The following is a 21,194-nucleotide window of genomic DNA, read 5'->3' as shown; positions in this document are numbered from 1 at the left end:
TATAGGGCCTTACATTTAGGTCTTTAATCCATTTTGAGTTTATTTTTGTGTATGGTGTTAGGGAGTGTTCTAATTTCATTCTTTTACATGTAGCTGTCCAGTTTTCCCAGCACCACTTACTGAAGAGGCTGTCTTTTCTCCATTGTATATTCTTGCCTCCTTTATCAAAGATAAGGTGACCATAGGTGCATGGGTTTATCTCTGGGCTTTCTATCCTGTTCCATTGATCTATATTTGTTTTTGTGCCAGCACCATACTGTCTTGATTACTGTAGCTTTGTAGTATAGTCTGAAGTCAGGGAGCCTGATTCCTCCAGCTGTTTTTCTTTCTCAAGATTGCTTTGGCTATTTGGGGTCTTTTGTGTTTCCATACAAATTGTGAAAGTTTTTGTTCTAGTTCTGTGAAAAACAACATTGGTAGTTTGATAGGGATTGCACTGAATCTGTAGATTGCTTTGGGTAGTATAGTCATTTTCACAATGTTTATTCTTCCAATACAAGAACATGGTATATCTCTCCATCTGTTTGTATCATCTTTAATTTCTTTCATCAGTGTCTTATAGATTTCTGCATACAGGTCTTTTGTCTCCTTAGGTAGGTTTATTCCTAGGTATTTTATTCTTTTTGTTGCAATGGTAAATGGGAGTGTTTCCTTAATTTCTCTTTCAGATTTTTCATCGTTAGTGTATAGGAATGCAAGAGATTTCTGTGCATTAATTTTGTATCCTGCTACTTTACCAAATTCATTGATTAGCTCTAGTAGTTTTCTGGCAGCAGCTTTAGGATTCTCTATGTATAGTATCATGTCATCTGCAAACAGTGACAGTTTCACTTCTTCTTTTCTGATTTGGATTCCTTTTCTTTTTCTTCTCTGATTGCTGTGGCTAAAACTTCCAAAACTATGTTGAATAACAGTGCTGAGAATAGGTAACCTTGTCTTGTTCCTGATCTTAGTGGAAATGGTTTCAGTTTTTCACCATTGAGAACGATGTTGGATGTGGGTTTGTCATACATGGCTTTTATTATGTTGAGGTAAGTTCCCTCTCTGCCTACGTTCTGGATGGTTTTTATCATAAATGGGTGTTTAATTTTGTCAAAAGCTTTTTCTGCATCTGTTGAGATGATCATATGGTTTTTCTCTTTCAATTTGTTAATATGGTGTATCACATTGATTGATTTGCATATATTGAAGAATCCTTGCCTTCCTGGGGTAAACCCCACTTGATCATGGTGTATAATCCTTTTAATGTGCTGTTGGATTCTTTTTTAAAAATTATTTATTTATTTATCTGATAAGAGTAAATATATTTACTCTTAAATATAAATAAATTTATTTATTTATTTTTGGCTGCGTTGGGTCTTTGTTGCTGTGCGCAGGCTTTCTCTAGTTGTGGCGAGCAGGGGCTACTCTTTGTTGCAGTGTGCGGGCTTCTGATTGCAGTGGCTTCTCTTGTTGTGGAGCATGGGCTCTAGGCACGCAGGCTTCAGTAGTTGTGGCACATGGGCTCAGCAGTTGTGGCTCGCGGGCTCTAGAGCACAGGCTCAGTAGTTGTGGTGCACAGGCTTAGTTGCTCCACAGCATGTAGGATCTTCCTGGACCAGGGCTCGAACCCGTGTCCCCTGCATTGGCAGGCGGATTCTTAACCACTGTGCCACCAGGGAAGTCCCTGTGCTGTTGTATTCTGTTTGCTAGTATTTTGTTGAGGATTTTTGCATCTTTTGCCCATTTTTTAATTGGGACATCTTTTTGTGGCTGAGTTGTAAACTCTCTCTGTTTATTCTGGATACTAGACTCTTATCAGATGCATGATTTGCAAATACTTTCTCCCATTCTGTATGTTGCCTTTTCACTTTCTTGACAATATCCTTTGATGCACAAAAGTTTAGTTCCGATAAAGTCCAATTTATCTATTTTTTCTTTTGTTGATCATGCCTTTGGTGTTGCACCTAAGAATCCATGGGCAAATACAAAGTCATGCATATTTCCTGTTTTCTTCTGAAGAGTTTTATAGTTTTATCTCTTAAATTTAGGTCTTTGATCCACTTTGAGTTAATTTTGTATATGGTGTGAGGTAGGGGCTCCACTCCATTATTTTGCATGTGGATGTCCATTTGTTACAGAGAACAAATGGATGGTCTGAAGTTTATCCCTCATAATAAACCATTCATAATAAGTAAAGCACCTTCCTGAGTTCTATGAGCCATTGTAGCAAATTACTGACCCTGAAGAGGGACTGTGGGAGCCCCTGACTGACAGCCTGTAGGTACAGGTGGCCTGGAGCTTGAGACTGGGGTCTGAAGGGGTGGGGAGTCTGGCAGGAGTATGCACCAACCCTGGGTGCTAGCGTCGGAACACAGTTGGATTCTTGGACACCCAGTTGCTGTCCACAAAGAACTGGAGAATTGTCTGATGTAGAAAAACCAACACCTTTGGTGTCAGAAGTGGCGAGAGAGTAAAAGAGGTTTAGCTTGGATTTTTTTAATCGTTGGTTTTAATTCTGTCAGCAAAGCATAAACAAGTGACACTGTGATTTATAGTCTTTTACTTTAAAACATTTTATCAAACATGATGATCTCCCTGTAAATAGGCATGATTCCCAAAGGTATTAACAACTTTATTGAGATGTAACTCACACACCGTGGAACTCATTTGTTTAAAGCATGCCATTGAATTTTTTAGTTTTTCACAGGATTGTGCAGCCATGATTATAATATAATTTTCAACACTTTCATCACTTAAGAGGAACCTCATTGGCCGTCAATCTCCATCCGACCGTCACACTGCACCCCAGGTCTAAGCAACTACTCACCTATTTTCTGTCTCTATAGATAACTATTCTGAACATCTCATCTAAGTGGAATCGTACATCTTTCCCTTAGCTTATGTCCAAGGTTAATCATGGTATAGCATACATCAGTACTTCATTTCCTTTTACAATCAAATTAATATTCCATTGTATGGACATACATTTTATTTATGTATTTATCAGCTGATGGACATTTGGACTGTTTCCACTTTTTGGCTAGAATAAACAGTGCAGCTATGAACATTCATGTATAAGTTTTTAGTAGTAATTTTTATCTTAATGTCTATTTTATCTGATATTAATATGGCCAATCCAGCTCTCTTCAGAGTACAGTTTGCATGGTATATCTTTTCCATCCTTTTACTTTCAATACATTGTGTCCTTGGGGCTTCCCTGGTGGCGCAGTGGTTGAGAATATGCCTGCTAATGCAAGGGACACAGGTTCGAGCCCTGGTCTGGGAAGATCCCACATGCCACGGGGCAACTAGGCCCGTGAGCCACAACTACTGAGCCTGCGTGTCTGGAACCTGTGCTCCGCAACAAGAGAGGCTGCGGTAGTGAGAGGCCCGTGCACCGCGATGAAGAGTGGCCCCCACTTGCCACAACTAGAGAAAGCCCTCGCACAGAAACGAAGACCCAACACAGCCAAAAATAAATAATTAATTAATTTAAAAAATATATATATATAGTGTCCTTGAATTTATTTATTTGTTTATTTATTTATTTATTGTTTCTGTTTTGTTTTTTGGCTACACCATGTGGCTTGCAGGAACTTCTCCAACCAGGGATTGAACCTGGGCCACAGCAGTGAAAGCCTGGAATCCTAACCACTAGGCCACCAGGGAACTCCCTACTGTGTCTTTGAATTTAAAGTTTGTCTCCTGTAGACAGCATACAGTTGGATCATGTTGTTTTTAAAAATATTTTGCCAATTTCTGCCTTTTTATCAGAGTGTTTGATCCATTTAATACAACTATCAATAAGGTAATATTTCTTCATGTCTTACATCTTTTTTGTTTCTTTATTCTTTCATTACTGCCTTCTTTTGTGTTAAATAGATATTTTCCAATGTGTCATTTCAATTACCTTGTTATTTCTTCTACTATTTTTAGTTATCTCCTTAGTGGTTGCCTGAATATTACAATTAACCTCATAATTTGATTTGGATTCATACCAATATCATTTCAACAGCACACAAAACCTTTGCTCCTATATAGCTCTGTGCCTCCTTCCTCCTTTGTACTGTCATACAAATTACATCTTTATATACTTTATATACATATCAACACAGATTTATAATTATTGCTCAATGTAGTTGTCTTTTAACACAGACAGGAGGAAAAAGAGTTATAAACAAAAAATACATTTACTGTCTTGTAATATTTACCTATCTAGATACTTATATCAGGACTCTTTATTTCTTCATGTGGGTCAAGTTCTTACTTGTGTCTTTTCATTTCCACCTGAAGGATTCTCTTTAGTATTTCCTACAAAGCAGATCTGTTAGAGACAAGTTCTCTCAGTTTTTGTTTACCTGGGAATGCCTTAATTTCCCCTTCAATATTTGAAGGATAGATTTGCTGGATACAGAATTTCTGCTTGACAGTCTTTTTTTTTTTTTTAACATCTTTATTGGAGTATAATTGCTTTACAATGTTATGTTAGTATAACAAAGTGAATCAACTATACGTATACATATATCCCCATATCTCCTCCCTCGTGTCTCCCTCCCCCCCTCCCCATCCCACCCTTCTAGGTGGTCACAAAGCACTGAGCTGATCTCCCTGTGCTATGCAGCTGCTTCTTCCCACTAGGCAGTCTTTTTTTTAAAGCACTCTGAATATCTCATCCCACCACGCTTTCTGATGAGAAATCAGTTGTTCATCTTACTGAGACCATTGTACAAGATTGGTTTGCTTCTCTTTTGCTGTTTTCATGATTCTTTGCCTTTTGATGGTTTAACTGTGATATGTCTGGGTGTGGATTTCTTTGAGCCTCCTGGTTACGTACATTAGTGGGTTTTTTAAAAATCAAATTTGGCACGTTTTGGCCATTATTTCTTCAAGTATTCTTTCTTCCCCTCTCTCTTCCATCTGGGACTCCCATTACATGTCTGTTGGCCCACTTGATGGTCCACAGATCTATGAGGCTCTGGCTTTTTTTTTTTTTTTTTTTTTTAATACTTCCTAGTTCTTTATTGCTAATGATCTATGTGGTGAGACATTGGTCTCATACTTTAGTTTTTTAGATATGGTTTCCATTAGTTATTTAAACATATTTAAAATAGCTGATTTAGTCTTTTTTTTTTTTTTTTTTTTTGGCCACGCCATGTGGCATGTGGGATCTTAGTTCCCCAACCAGGGAATGAATCTGTGCCCCCTGCATTGGGAGCATGGAGTCTTAACCACTGGACCGTCAGGGAAGTCCCCTGATTTAAAGTCTTTTAAAAAGTAACTCTGGGGCTTCCCTGGTGGCGCAGTGGTTGAGAATCTGCCTGCCAATGCAGGAGACACGGGTTCGAGCCCTGGTCTGGGAGGATCCCACATGCTGCGGAGCAACTAAGCCCGTCACAGCTACTGAGCCTGCGCTCCGCAACAAGAGAGGCCGCGACAGTGAGAGGCCCGCGCACCGCGATGAAGAGTGGCCCCTGCTCGCCGCAACGGGAGAAAGCCCTCGCACAGAAACGAAGACCCAACACAGTCAAAAATAAATAAATAAATAAACTTAAAATAATTGCATCTTAAATGCTTAAAAAAAAAAAAAGTAACTCTAATGTCTGGGCTTCCTCAAAACAATTTCTATTCACGGCTTTTTCTTCCCTGAATATGGAGTATGCTTTGCTTCTTTGCATATTCCGTAATTTTTTTTCCTGAAAACTAGACATTTTAAATGCTATGATGTGACAACTCTGGAAATCAGAGACTCCCTGCCTTACCTGAGCTTATTGCTGCTGTTTGGTTTAGCAAATTTCTTGAACTAATTTTGTAAAGTCTGTGTCATTTGTCATATGTGGTCAGTTAAGTCTCTACTCAATTAGCTTAGTGGCCAGTTAATGAGCTGAAAGAGATTCCTTAAATGCCTTGAATCTCAGCCTTTACTGAGAGGCTCTGCGTGTGCTGAAACATGTCTTCAGTGCCCTGGAAGGCAGTTTCCAATTTTGCCTTGGCCTCCAGCCTACACTTCCTCCTTGTGCATAGCCTCGAGGTCAGCCAGAGGTGAGAGCTCAGGGCCTTGTCAATTCTCTCTTGGACGCGTGCACAGCCCTATGCATGCACAAGGCCTTCTAATTCCCAAAAATATGTTGAAGCTTTTGAAAGCCCCCCTATGAACATCTCATTCCACGACCGCTTTTTAATTTTTTTGCACCCTCTGCCCACCATAAGGGCCAGCAACATCCAACTCCTTTCAGAGGGAAGCCAAAGGTAGATAGTAATTCAAGGTAATAGATGATGCACCACAGAAAATGTCCTGGTATAAAATTACTCCTTTCACGTAAGCCTTGGTAATCAGACCCAAACAATCCCTGACATGGGTGACAGCATCATGTCATTTCATGGGTAGGAGCAATGGGAATGTCCATTATCCCAGATGTGATGTGAAGTTTCCCACAAATACGCTGCCACTCCAGCTTCACCCTCAGCCCCGACAACCAGAAATAACTGAGGCTATAGGATCTCTCACTGGAAGGTTCTGTGACTATAAGTAAGTGCCTTAAATTACATCAAAGAACCCCCAGGTCGGGGCTTCCCTGGTGGCGCAGTGGTTGAGAATCTGCCTGCTAATGCAGGGGACACGGGTTCGAGCCCTGGTCTGGGATGATCCCACATGCCGTGGAGCAACTAGGCCCGTGAGCCACAACTGCTGAGCCTGCACGTCTGGAGCCTGTGCTCCGCAACAAGAGAGGCCGCGACAGTGAGAGGCCCGCGCACCGCGAAGAAGAGTGGTCCCCGCTTGCCACAGCTAGAGGAAGCCCTCGCACGGAAACGAAGACCCAACACAGCCCAAAAAATAAATAATTAAATAAATTAAAAAATTAAAAAAAAAAAAAGAACCCCCAGGTGACCCAGAGAGAAAAACTTGTCCGTACATCACAGATGAAGGGTTAGACCCCAGGTACGCCAACTCTTCTGAGACAAACGCCAGGCCACCATCTCACTCTCCTCTCCCCGACAGCAGACGCCCAGCCCAGCACCAAGTCCTAGCCACTTCACCTCTAAAATCTGAAGTCTCGCCTCTCCTGTTCATCTGCAACACCACCGCCTCCAGCTAAAGCACACAGAGACTCCCAAGGTAGAGAGAAGTATTCCTTCCATTTCTGTTCACTCCTCACCTCTCTCCTTCACGTCTCTGCCCCACATCATGCTGCGTGGCTTTATTCCGATATCTGCCTGTCAACTAGCCTCTCGGCCTCCAGTCTCACAGTGGCCCATCTCAACATCACCCACTGCAAAAGGGAGGATGAATCACAGGACTCTCACTTTAGAAACTGCAGCAGAATCCCCACCGCTTGCAGGACAGAGCACCCCCATCTCTCCTGCTTTGCCCGCTAGCTGCTTCTTATACTCCCTACAGGTACAGTCATAGTGGAGGACCACAACCTCTCAGAAGGAGCAACACTCTTCCAGTTCCATGCCTTTTCACGCATTTTCCTCTCAAAGTGAACTTTTACAGCTGGCAAAATGCAGCTTAAAGGCCCCCTCTACTGTGGGCCCTCCCTGATTTAGGGTATCATCTGACGCCCCCACAGCACTCTCTTCAAATGTCTGACAGTCGGCTAAGTACTAGAATCCTGCAGTCCCACCCTCTCTACTGGGCTATGGAAGACCGATCAATGGCCCAGATTGGCTAATAACAATCTAAGACCAAACACCCTACAGTCGTCAAATATCTGAGGACTGGATTAGGAATGAAAAAAGAAACCATGGCAGACAGTTGCTGTTTTCATTATAAAAGGACATGGGTTAGCAACATTCCACTAAAACTCTTAAAATAGAGACCCCCAAACTTCATCCTATAAACTTATAGGTTCTAAGTGGCTCTACCAAAAATCCTCAACAATTCACTTCTTAAAACTGTGCCAGAAATAATTTATAGATTTAATATTAGTAACCTGATGGGATACAGTAGCTGATGAGGCAAAGCTGAATTTAAATACTTATATGGTCCGGGACTTCCCTGGTGGCGCAGTGGGTAAGACGCCATGCTCCCAGTGCAGGGGGCCCGGGTTCCATCCCTGGTCAGGGAACTAGATCCCACATGCATGCCGCAACTAAGAGTTTGCATTCCACAACTAAGGAGTCCATGAGCCACAACTAAGGAGCCCTGGAGCCGCAACTAAGGAGCCCACCTGCTACAACTAAGACCTGGTGTAACCAAATAAATAAATAAATATTAAATAAATAAATAAATACCTATATGATCCAAAGTTTGGATTTCTTTGTAACCTCTACTTCTTTCAGTCCGGGGCCTACTTCTCCTGCCTTACACCTACACCAACTTAAATATTAGTCCTTGATGGTCCGTCAGGCCAGGCCCTGAAGGCAGCCAAAGCTCACCTGGGCCGAGACGCCAAGAGGAGCAGTCCCTCCGGGTATTCACCCGCGCGGCAGTGGATGGCCCGGCGCCCCGTGAGACCGGTGTGTCCATCCAACATCTTGGTGGCCTCAGAGTCACCTCATGCTCCGGGGTAGACTGTGGTCTCCGTCACCAGGACAATGGTGCTCGCAAAGACCCATTTCCATAAATCCCCCTTTCCGCCATTGTCTGAGACTTCGCGCTTTACTCTTTGTCTCAATATTAAGGATTTGAAGCATCTTCCCAGCTAGTATTTAATGTGAGGGAGATTAGAGAAAGATAAATTAAAAATTAGAAAGACAAATTCTACTCTCTTAATTCTGTATCCTTCTATTACTTTAAGATGTATTACTTACAGCTAGTCTGATTAAGAGGAAAAAGAAAATGTCTTGAGTAGTAATTAACCATGTTAACGTCTAAATATTGACAAGAGCCTCCTAGGCATTACCTCCTTCTCAGAAGAGTGTAAAAGTGTGTCAGTATTTATACTCACGTTAGAAAATATGTTGAAGGACTTCCCTGGTGGCGCAGTGGTTAAGAATCTGCCTGCCAATACAGAAGACACAGGTTCTATCCCTGGTCCAGGAAGATCCCACATGCCACCGCGCAACTAAGCCGGTGTGCCACAACTACTGAGCCTGTGCTCTAGAGCCTGCAAGCCACAACTACTGAGCCCATGTGCCACAACTACTGAAGCCCGTGCGCCTAGAACCTGTGCTCCACAATGAGAGAAGCCACCGCAATGAGAAGCCCGCGCGCCGCAACTAGAGAAAGCCCGCGCACAGCAACGAAGACGCAACGCAGACCAACGTTAATAAATAAATAAATTAATTAATTAATTTAAAAAAATCACTTCTGTGGTGTGATGCCCAGGGTGTGGCAGTAATTTAAAAAAAGAAAAAAAGAATAAAGGAATTTTATGGCCTGTAAATTCCACCTGAATAAAGTAGTCAGACACAGAAACAAAGGCTGGGCTGCAAGTGCAACTCCAGGATAGGGCTGCCTTCCGGGGTCAGACAGCCCAGGCTCAGGGGAAACGTCCTCCAGCTGGAAACCTGGTCAAGCTGTCCTCAGACTGGCTAAAAATAACTTGTTTTACACGCAGTACAAACTATCTAGCATCAGAACAAAAAACAAAACAAGGACCAAACCCCTTTGGGAATCAACCTCAGGACTGCGGTCCTGGCGGTGAAGGGGTCCCGCCACGAGGGGGCGCCATCCACTGCCCCGCGCGCCCACCTGAGCCTGGCCACCTGCTTGGCTGACAGCAGCCTGCACCCCACGTGCCTCTAAAAATGAAGGGAAAGAGGTAACATTTGTGAAGAGAAGCACACGCGAATGCTCAGAGGGCAGTGTTTCCTAATAACAGCAGGAATATCACACTTGGGCCATGATACAAAGTCACAAACTCTACAAAGGGGCACGAAGACCCTGGTCACACATTCATGTTCTGTGTTTACAACTCTTTAAAAATATAAAAACCACCCTTAGCTTGGGGGCTAAGTCTGCTGATCCCGCAGGCAGAGTATTAATATTCCATGAAAACAGCAGCAATGAGGGATTCTACCCGACTTCAGGCTCTTTGGGTCAAGGGTGAAAATGCATCTCTGAAAATATCCACCAGCAATCCATCAGTGGATGGTCTGAAGGGCCCAGGGTGAGCGAGTCTGCTCGGGCAGCTCCAGAAGGAACTCTCAACCAGGTGGGAGCGGGCTGCAAAGCAGAGCTTTTAAACAAGAGCCCGATGGACTTCCCCAGCCGTCTAGTGGTTAGGGCTCCGTGCTTCCACAGCAGGGGACGTGGGTTCGATCCTTAGTCGGGGAACTAAGATCCCGCATGCAGTGTGGCGTTGCCAAAAACAAAAAAGAACCCTGTTCCCCCACGAGCCCTCAGCCAACACGGGCGCCCCTGATCGTCCAGGCTCAGACCCCCACCCCCACGAGTTCACACCAGCCCCCATGGAACAGCCCAGGCTTGTGAAACAGTAACAGTGTAATTCAGTTACCTGTGTAATGCTATCACTGTACAAATACTTTTTTAAAGACAACTTTGCTCACTTTGGTGTGGTCTCCATTTGCCAGCAACATGTACTACAGGGTCCAGGATCCTCCTGTGGCCTCAGGGTTGCAGTAAGAACAAGAGAAAAGCCTTAAAATGACATCACATTGGTCCTACAGCCTCACGCTTCCTCGTGCAAAAGAAAACAGCAAAAAAAAAAAAAAAAAAAAGAAAAACAGCACCGCACGTGGTTCCAGCTGCAGCAGCTCATGTGAACACGGAGAGAAGAGGGGCAGCCGGGCACCTGGAGACGGGCCACGCTGCCCTCCCGGAATGGGAGCCACTCACAGAGCCCCCGGGGACCGAGATGCAGTGAGATGGGAAGGCCGCTTCAGGGTGTGATCCAAGCACAGACGACAACCAAGTCACTGTGCCTCCCCTGAAACACCAAGAGCTCCCCCTTGGCTAAAATGAGTGGCTGCTGTCTCTTCACCCATCCCAGCTTCACGCTCTCTCCAGTCTGCCCCCCCCCGCACCCCACCACTGCTGTAGGGAGGGTTCCTGAGATGCCCAATCAGAGAATCACTCCCCTCTCCGACAGCGTCCAAGCTACAGCAAACTCTGGCTTCCTCAGACCATCCCCCAGACTACCCAACGGAAGCCCAGATCCCATCAAAGCCTCTTCTTAACACCCTCTTACCCAGGCCCACCCCCCATGGTGCTCCTGGTGGTCTCTGGCTGGAGGGACGGACAACATGCAGATGCCGTGTTCTCTCTGCCCCCACACCCACACCCCAGGAGAGCCGCATGTTAAAGGGCCCAGGAGACCAACAGGCTGGGCATCGCGAGACCCGTGGAGCACACCAAACAGCAAACAGCACGCTAGACAGGGTCTCTCGACAGTACTGTAAAAACAGAAAACGCAGAGGAGCCAAAAGTATCATTAAGAGTTCAGGAAGTTTAATAACTTCAATTAAACTTAAAACAGTTTACAATACTTACACTACATGTTCAAAAAAATAGTGACAAGAAATAGAGCTGAAAACAGACAAAAGATCATTTCGAATAAAAATTATTCAGCTATTTCTTTTTGAATAGAAAGGTCTTCACTTCCAGATGTCCCTCTACCTACTGAAATGACCAAGTAGACCCTCTTTCTGTAAAAAAATAGAAGCAACGCAAAGCTAATATTTGGCATTCACAAATTTTAGGTCCAGAAAGCACTTTCACTTTTCAAAGTAAGTGATAAAGATTTCACGTAAAACACTAGCAAGCCTGGTATATACATAATCCTTTCAGTTCCTGAATCCTGGCAGTAGGGAAAGATTCTATGTCCTCAGAGTAACTAGGTTTCAAGCACCCGAGACCCCAAGTCCAGGGAAGTGAAATTCTACTAATGCCCGACGGCCCCGTCATTGGCACATTTCCCAAGTGAAGCAGGATCTGGATGCACACTCCAGGTTGCCTGGACAACCTCCCTCACCCCCATCACCCAACCTTCCCCTCTGAGGTCAAGAGTGCCTGCAGGGCGAGGCATGGCGCTCCCTCCCTCGCATGCATCTGGACGTAGGGGTGAGGGCACCAAAGCTCAGGGCCTCTTATTGAACAGGACGCGCAAGACACAGCTTATGCTAAAACTTCTGGAGTTTAATGCTATTGATGACACTTTGCTGTGAGTGTATGACGCTTGTTCAATATAAAAGGTAACAAAGCAGGTGAGGTAAATGCTTTTCTGAACATCCGTCAGGAGTACCTTCCAGAGGCTGGATGCACGGTGGCTCTGTCTGCAGACTGGCCGTGCAGCAGGCGCCGTGGGTCACTCATGCCAGCGTTCACCACCTGTGCCGGCTCGTCCTGGGCACACGGAATCCTGCCAGGTCCCATGGTCAGTATGCTGAAGCCAGCGTCAGCTGGATTAAGTCCCAGGTTTCGAAGCTAAACAGAAAAGAAGCATTTGATTAAAGTAAGTTTTTCCTCTCTGAAACAGATCAGACCTAGACCAGATAAGGGATCACAGCAAGTGACTACTGGAGGCCAATGCGAACATGCGTCTCTATGCCTTTAACAGGTACAGCCAGCACAGCAGCGGCAGGCTTCCAGGAGCCCGCAACCCTGAGGGGCTGAACACACGGGAACCCACGGGAGTAAGGATGACACCAGCAGGGGGGAGCCCAGTCACGACCATGGCGAGCCAACGGGAAGGAGGCCTTGGGGACGGGCCCAGAAACTGGTTTCCCCAAAGGAAGCAATAACAAAGACCCGCCCAAGAGCTTTTGCTTAAAGCATTCCTCTGCATGTCACAAAGTCTAAATCTACTTCCATGGAGCTTCCCTGGTGGTGCAGTGGTTAAGAATCCGCCTGCCAATGCAGGTAACACGGGTTCAAGCCCGGGTCTGGGAAGATCCCACATGCCTCGGAGCAACTAAGCCCATGCGCCACAACTACCGAGCCTGCACACCACAACTACTGAAGCCCGCGCGCCTAGAGCCCGTGCTCCGCAACAAGAGAAGCCACCACAATGAGAAGCCCGTGCACCTCAAGGAAGAGTAGCCCCCGCTCAACGCAACTAGAGAAAGCCTGCGTGCAGCAACAAAGACCCAACGCAGCCAAAAATAATAAAATAAATAAATTTAAAAATACATATATTAAAAAAAAAATTAGTGATTTGAGTCCAGTTCCTCACGTAAGAGCTTATACACACATTCGTGGCATTGGGAAAAGTCCAGTACCTCACAAACGTAAGATGGTGTCTTAACATCTGGGAACCATGGATGCAAAAATTAGCCAGAGACCATTAGAACCAGAACAAATGAAGGCGGTGGTTCTAGCCAGGTGGGATCCTGCAGTCTCTGGAGACAGGAGGGGACAGCTTTAACTTCAACGACTCGAGAACCCTGATGGGCTGGGACCCGGGATGCTAAACACAGCACAACCCCACAAAGAATACCAGATATCCCTGAGTTTTACTCCACGTGCAAAAAGAGTCCCGAGATGCAGTTTTCCATTAGTCAGTAGAAATAACCAAGGACTCTGATTCCCAGAATAATCAGTCTGGTAGGTAACCAAGCTACACATTTAAAACAGCCCATATCAGAGTTAATAAAAGTAGACAAGGGACCTCCCCAGCAGTCCAGTGGCTGGGACTCCGCCTTCCAATGCAGGGGGCACAGGTTCGATCCCTGGTCAGGGAACTAAGATCCCACATGCTGCGTGGTGCAGCCAAAAATTAAAAAAAAAAAAAAAAAAAAGTAGACAGGACACTCTCTCACAATCCTCTTGGTTCTCTAGACCTGTGATGAAACGAACCCAAATTCGAATCTGACGCTGAGGAAAACATAAAAGAAACTGCGCATCTGAATGTCCTGTGGCTGCTCTACTGAAGGGACCGCAGCCTGGCCGGCAGGGCCACAGCTGTGCTCACACAGGTCGTTGGTGACAACACTAGCTTCTCGTGTCAAAGAGCCAGACGCCCCACGGGGTCAACACCTGGGCTGTCACCTCCGGGCCTTGTTCCTTCTGCGTCTGTCTTCTCCCCAGGCTCACTCACTGCCGATCCCAGGGCCCAGCACATGGATGTTATATAATTAATTAGTAGAGAGGTTACTTGTTCTAGGCAGTCAAGAAAATATGCAGTTTAAGAAAATATATTTTATATTTCAAACTTATTAGCAAGCCTTTTCCTATGTTAGAGGAAGCTCTGTAAATGAGGGCCTATGAAAAATGGTGATACTAAGGTCTTTTCTGGAACTTACCTAAACTTTAGAACTAGGTTAGTTCAGGATAGTTTAAAAGCTACATTTTTAGTGCATTACAGACTTCTCTCAAATTACACCACAGCAAGTTTTCTCTATTTTAAAACCAATGCATAAGACCCTATATTTATCCCTGTTGAATGTCATCTACTTGGATCCCAGGCTGTCAAGATCTGCTTGGATTCTAATTTTGCCCCTGAACCTCGCCATCCCAGCTCCGTGGCGCCCTTCCTCAGCCAGCCAGGGGGATGGTCACCTCCCCTGGCACAGAGGGTCCAGTGGGCCTCCAGCAAGAGAGGCGGCAGAAGAAAATGAACAGGCTAAAAGCAGCGGAGGAGGTGAAGCAGCGAGGGAAAGAAAAATCAGGACGAGCAGGGAGGCGAGGACACATTTCCAGGACGGGGTGACAGGGAGCCAACAACTACCATCCCAGGGGATGTTAGTAAGCAATTCTGTCAAATACATGCTGGGATACGTATGTGATTTTTTTCCCCCTTGGCCACACCGTGCGGCATGTGGGATCTTAGTTCCCCGACCAGGGATCGAACCCACGCTCCCGGAATTGGAAGTGCGGAGTCTTGACCACTGGACCGCCAGGGAAGTCCCAGTATAGTATGTGATTTTAAAAGAAATCTTCACACCGTGTTAAGTTACAAAAGCAAAGCCCAGGAGAATATTTTTACTATGATTCTTTTAATCATTTTTTTGAAAATATAATGCTTTCCTTAACAGTTTCTTATGGGGAGAGAGACCCCCCTGGTTGCAGAGTTTCCATTCATACTTTTTATTTGGGGCAATTCTTCCATGCACACTTATTACTTTAAAGTCTGTTCCAAACACTTCTGCCCCAGCTACAGGACGCTGAGGAGCCTGGGGAAGCTTGGCTAAGATCACGTGGGACATGACACCTCCATCAACCCAACAAAACTCAAAGAGCACTGGGAAGCATGTGCGGTTTGGGGATCCTGAACATTTAAATTTGTTTTTCCAAAGATGCCCGACTCTAATCCATCCGATATTCGGTCACTCACCTGCCACACACTCACTTTGTAAACAAGAAAGTCAGACGCAAATGATCAGTCCAGCATCTACCTCCAGTATAAGGACCATCAGTCCGCCAACAGGTAAAATTTAACAGCTTACACAAGACCTTACAAAAAGCTTCATACAGATGTAGAACAACAATTCTAGGACACAGTAAGTCCACTGTTGTGCGTCTTAGAATCTGAAAAGTGGCAGAAATAGAGACACAGATGTAGAGAACAAACGTATGGACACCAAGGGGGGAAAGCGGGGGGTGGGGTGGGGTGGTGGTGGTGGGATGAATTGGGAGACTGGGATTGACATATATACGCTGATATGTATAAAATAGATAACTATTAAGAACCTGCTGTATAATAAAGAAAGAAAGAAAAGAAAAAGAAAAAGAATCCGAAAAGCGAGGCAGCAACATAAACCAAGCATGTTCTGGGCGGACATGTCCTCCCCCCAGAGCCCTGCCAGCACACTCGGATGCTCAACGTCTTCAGTTCAAGCTCAGCCCCCACGTGAAAAAGGCTATGAACATCAACCTAACTATGAATAACGACTAACCTCTAGAAGACTGGTTCTCAGCTTCGTCTGGGAGGCAACGCCACAGTGCAGAGACTCGGATTCCCGCCCGAGGTGGCCCCGCCGGGTGCTGTGAAGTCCCAGCCACACCGAGAGGCGCTAATCAAGACCAGAGACTGCCGGGCTCCTGAAACTTACATGGGTTCCCTTGGCCAAGTCCATGTCTGTTAAGAGCATCACCTCTGAGCTCCAAGATCAGACCCTGAGGGACCAGTCTGTATGCCTCTGTGGGGGAGCTGTGCCACGTTTCAAAACTCTCACACACCAGCAGCTGCTTCCTGACGCAGCCGGGAGAGAATGCCTGGAGCTCTGAACAGAAATTCTCTGCCACCAAACGGTCCAGCCAGTCCTCTTGTGAATCAAGGCATACCCAGTTCTTAGCCCTTTAGTTTTTTACCGTTCTCGGATATCACAAACAGCAACCGCCTTCAAACTCAGGTATCTGATTTTTTTTTAAGTTCAAATAGTACTTATGAGAAATGTTTCTGCAGCACCAGTCCGCCCCTCCAAACCAGGGTGACAGGATAAATAAAGCAAAATAACTCGCCACTGTCTGAAGCCCAAGTGGAGGGAACACCTTATTAGGACGCAAGAGACGTAACACGTGTGGCCTCTGCCCACTGCGTTCTGGAGAAGCTGACCATAGAGTAACGGTTCCTGCACATGTATTTGTTTCCCCACCGACCATTATAAAAGTATTGTTTTTCCTCTGGGGAAAATCATGTGGGACAAACTAAATTTAAAAACAGAAAAAAAATATTGTTACAATTAGATCACTTGTAAAGTATCTAGAATTATTTTTCTATAGGTGGCACAGAAACCAAGATCTAGAGGAAAAAGTTTAAACGAGGGGCTTCCCTGGTGGCGCAGTGGTTGAAAATCTGCCTGCCAATTCAGGGAACACAGGTTTGAGCCCTGGTCTGGGAAGATCCCACATGCCGCAGAGCGACATGGCCCGTGAGTCACAACTACTGAGCCTGCGCTCCGCAACGAGAGGCCGCAATAGTGAGAGGCCCGCGCACTGCGATGAAGAGTGGCGCCCACTTGCCGCAACTGGAGAGAGCCCTTGCACAGAAACGAAGACCAAACGCAGCCAAAAATAAATTAATTGATTAAAAAAAAAACAGTTTAAACGAATAGAACTGATATTTTATAGTCACAAGTCTACATCCTCCACTTCCTAATATTGTACAACTGGAGAACCGGTGTCCACTCTCTTAAAGGATTTTTGGTCTGGGGAGCGATCAGGTGGGGTGAAGGGCCCCAGGGGAGCAAGCTGGGGGCCTGGAAAAGCCCACGAACCGCGTCACCAGACAGTCCTCGTGATACCTGAACGGTCACCGACTATCCAAACATCTTATTAGGAAATCGCTTTCACTCCTTCACGGATCTGAGGGCCTGCTCGGCCCCGGGCAGTGGGTTCCTGGGCTCGCGGGCCGGAGGGAGAGCAGCGACCACACCACGGGATGGGGCGTCCTCAGGGAAGCCCCCAGACCACGGGCGCAGAGAGGAGGCCCCTCACCCTGAAGGTCAGGGCCGGCCTGGGGTGGGGGGCGTCGTCTGAGCAGAAACCAAAGACTAAGCAGCTGGTGGCTGGGAAAGAGGGGGCGAGGGGGGATCGTGTTCTGCAAAGAGGCAGCAGCACGTGCCGAAGCTCACGGGCCAGCGTGGGGGCTACAGAGAAGGTGCTGGAAAACACGTGGGGGGCGCAGCGAAAGGGGCTTCCCGGGGCCCCGCGGGTCCGGCCTCCTCACCCCGGGGCGACAGGGCCGCTCACCAAGGGACTTGAAGCGGACGGCTGTCCTCTGGGAAAACGCCTCTGCCCGGGTGCTGGGCAGGGACCCGGGGTAAGGCCGGAGGACGAAACCCAGGGACAGAGTCGGCGCAGTCCCCACCCAGGGAGGAGCGCGAAGCCCGGGACGGACACTCGGGCCCGAGGGCCGAGAAGCCCCCGCTGTCCGCGCACCGGGAGGCGACGTGTGGTCGGACCTTCGCCGTCCGCCCGCGTCCAAGTCTGAGCCCCGAGGATTTTCTAGCCCGCGAACGCCGGGAGGCCAGCACGCGCGGCACCCGCGCCCCCACCGCACCGGGCTGGGGTATGGGGTCGGCGGCGCCCTCCGGGACCCTCGGACGGCTGGGACGCGGTCGAACGACCGGGCGCGACCCGTCCCCGCGCGGATTCCGAATCTCACCTGGAAGGGCCTGAGAGAAGCGCACAAACTGCTGGGCAGGCAGGCGCGGAGCCACCAGCAGAGGCGCGCATGCGCACTGATTGAGGCGCGCATGCGCATTGATTGGCGCGCGCCGTGGGGCCTCGAGCCGCGTCGAGGGGCCTCTGTCCGCGCTCCCTCCGCCGGCCGCCCAGGGTGGGGGCGGGGTGTCTGCGAAAAGTAGTCCCGGGTGTGGCTGCCGGTCCTCCCAGTCTCCCGAGCAGGAACGAGTCTGCGCTGCCCCGCCGGTGCCCAGGGAAGGTGAAGGGGTCCCGGGTTGACCTCCGGCAGGTGTGCGCGGGCAGGTGAAGGGGTCTCGGGCCGACTCCTGGCCGTGCCCAGGGCAGGTGCGCGCGGACAGACTAGGCACGGGCTGCCCTCAGCAAGTTCCCCGAGTGACGGGGTTCCAGGCGGGAGAAGCCCAGTTCCGGCGCCCTTCCCTCGAGCCCTCCATGTGCAGAGAAAGGGCAGAGGGGGAAGGTCTGGACAGTTGAGTTCAGGGACATTTTTAAAATTCAGGCACAGATGGGCCAAAAACACCGCATAAGGAGTCTCGGAACTGCGTGTGATGTGTTTACATGCAAGGCGCTCCTAAACATCTTTCCTGGCTTTGCACGTAAACATTTCTGGACACTGCTGGGTCAGAACATCGGTGCGGAGAACTGAGAGATCGCAAAGCAGCAGGTGGGCCACCGAAGGCGCGACGGTCACCTGGGTGGCCGGTGGCTGCACATCTGTAGTGGCAGGTACGGCACGGAAAGCACACCTGGTTTGCCCAGCGGTCATTGTTTCCAGAGGCACCTTTGAAGGTATTTTGCGCACAGGTGGCTCGGCTGCGTACAGGATGTTCGTCAGGGAAGGGGAGGCCTGAGCTGTTGGCGTTCCCACGCTCGGGGTAACCGATCTCCTCTGCGCTCCGCCTTGCTCCCCGGTAATTTTAAGAAATGAATGGGACACCGTGAATAACACAGTGATGGTGCAATTATTTGCACAACAGCTTCACAATCTAGCGGCCAAAAATATGTTAAAGAAGAAAACAGACTGTTCACTTTCAAATTGAATCTCTTTCCAGTGTGAGCCGAGACCTCTGCAGACTGCAGGTTCCACGTCTGCAGCCTCATCAGCTAACAATATGGACTCTGACTGTGGGTAGTACTACATTTCCCAAATCTCTCTATTTTGTCAGTAATGCCTATGATCCCAAGCACCCTTCACCCCAAACATTATATAAATCCTTTAGTATTTGTAGTATTTCATCCCCTAAATCCCCACCCTTCTCCCCACCCCACCCCTCCTCCCACCCCAGGGCTTTTGGAGGTCAAAACTAAAAATTTACAACCTAGAAGAAAGGAATTTTAGGAAAATTGTAGTTAAGCAAAATGACAGGATTGTTAATAAGTCAGGACCTCGCCCAGTGTCTTTATGTGTAAAGGAACTAAACGTCTGACTTGAAAAGGATTCTAATAATCTCACTGCTGGTAACTTGCCAAGTAATCCTGAAAAAAATCTTTAAATCCTTTGTGATGATTTCCCATCTTCACAATAGAAATGATGAGCTCCCACAACTCAATAAGATCAACAACCAAATAGAAAAATGGGCAAAAACATATGAAAAAATAATGCATAGAAAAGAAATATGACTGATTCTTAAACATGAAAAATAAGATCCTAACTTCACTCATAAGCAAAAGGCAAATTCTAGCTATCCTACAGTTATTCTTGTAGACCTTCATCCTACAAATAAAACTCTAAGGAAAATGAGTTCATGTTAAAAAATAATAATAAATAAATAAAATTTTAAAAAACCACTCAAGGAAACAAGTCACCACAACGAAGAACAAGGAGAACCAAGAGACAGATACTGTCACAGAGGTTGAGAAAATGAACTCATCACAGACTTTAAATTACTATATTTAATGTATTTAAAGAGCTAAATGACAAACTTAAAAATACACGTGGGAAAGAAACTGTAAAGAATGACCAAGCAGATCTGAAAAAGAACCAAATAGACATTCTAGAAATGCAAAATGTAACAGTATAGTAAAGCCTTGGCGTAACATTCTAAGTGGGTCCAAAATATCTAATCATGTTGTTGTCAGTGAATAAAATGAGACTAGAGGAGGGAAGGCTGGGAATTCTGTCCGTCAGAATCCAGCCCGGTGACAGAAACCACACCAGCTGCTTGAACAGAGGGAACAGAATGTAAACAAGAGGTAAGGGAGAGCTGGAAGGGTAGGACCAGAACCCAGGTGGTGGTGGAGGGACAGGTGTAGGAAGGGCCATGCCCCCAGAGCTCGGGGTGAATGGGAAGAACGTGGAAACATTGCACCTTAGAGGAAGGGTCTGTAGAGCTGGAACTCAGCCCCTGGGGGGAGGAGGTGGACGGTTGGGGCCAGAGTTTACAATCCTAGAGGAGGGGTCCCCAGAAGTTGGGATACAGACCTCGGAGGAGGAGGTGCGTTGAGGTTGGTTTTGCAAGTCTTGGAGAAACTGCAGCCTGGCTTCAGCCTCTTGGGCGGGAAGACTCTGCTCTGCCTGGTGAAAAGGTGGGGCTGGAGCGATGCCCCCGGGATCAGAGCCCGCAGGCGCCCTCCAGCGCCCCTAGGCGGAGGCCGACTGAACATCTGCCAGCGTTTTTCAGAGCCTCAGCCCCAGCACCACATGGCTGTTTATGGAAAGGGGAAGGAAGGGAGAGCTGAAAGACAGAAGACGATAACGGGCACAGAAAACGTGTCATATCTAAATCCAAGTTCTCGCGGGCTTTCCGATACGTGAAATTAAACCGTCCCTGGAGAACTTCCGTTTCCGGAAAGCAGCAGAGAACCAACAAGGCGGTGACTGACAACTGGGCCAACATCTGGGAAACAGAAGAAGTGAGCAAGGTTAGCCGGGTATCAGGGATGCTTCTCCTGAGGGGCGTTAGCCAGTTCCAGAGCAGGGCCGAGAGGGCAGCAGCACCTTTAACACCCTCGCAGCCCTGGGAGGACAAAGTTTGGAGTCTGGGAACCACCACGGAGGTACCCTCATGTGGTATTTTGGACCCCAGGTTGTTTGGGACTCCATTCAAATAACGTCAGTCCTTGCCAGCGGCAAATATAGGTTGTCTCAGGAGAGAGAGAACCTCATGATAGAGCTCAAATTATTTCTACAGTTGTTCATGTGCAGTGATCAGCATTCAATCAGGAATAAGCAGACGTCCAAGGAGAGAAGACAAATGACTGTAAACGAAGAGAAGTGACAGAC

The 21,194-nt window shown here is 47.1% G+C and overlaps 1 protein-coding gene across 2 annotated transcripts in view; it reads right to left on the bottom strand.

Annotated features, from left to right (window-relative positions):
- The window catches only part of SLC25A1 (solute carrier family 25 member 1), a 37,134-nt gene extending 19,045 nt beyond the window's left edge, over positions 1-18,089 (bottom strand). For both annotated transcript variants that reach the window (XM_082354060.1, XM_082354061.1), the window contains exons 1-2: positions 17,934-18,089; positions 12,132-12,313 (exon numbers count right to left, since the gene is read on the bottom strand). The gene's annotated coding sequence lies outside the window, so the exon portion shown is untranslated. The remainder of the gene's footprint in view (positions 1-12,131; positions 12,314-17,933) is intronic.
- Between the last annotated feature and the right edge of the window lie 3,105 nt (positions 18,090-21,194).

The sequence above is a fragment of the Balaenoptera borealis genome (genome assembly GCF_965194805.1).
Source record: "Balaenoptera borealis genome assembly, chromosome: 14".
NCBI lineage: Eukaryota > Metazoa > Chordata > Mammalia > Artiodactyla > Balaenopteridae > Balaenoptera > Balaenoptera borealis.
Note: the sequence above shows the minus strand (reverse complement) of the source record. Positions and strands in the feature narration are given on the sequence as shown.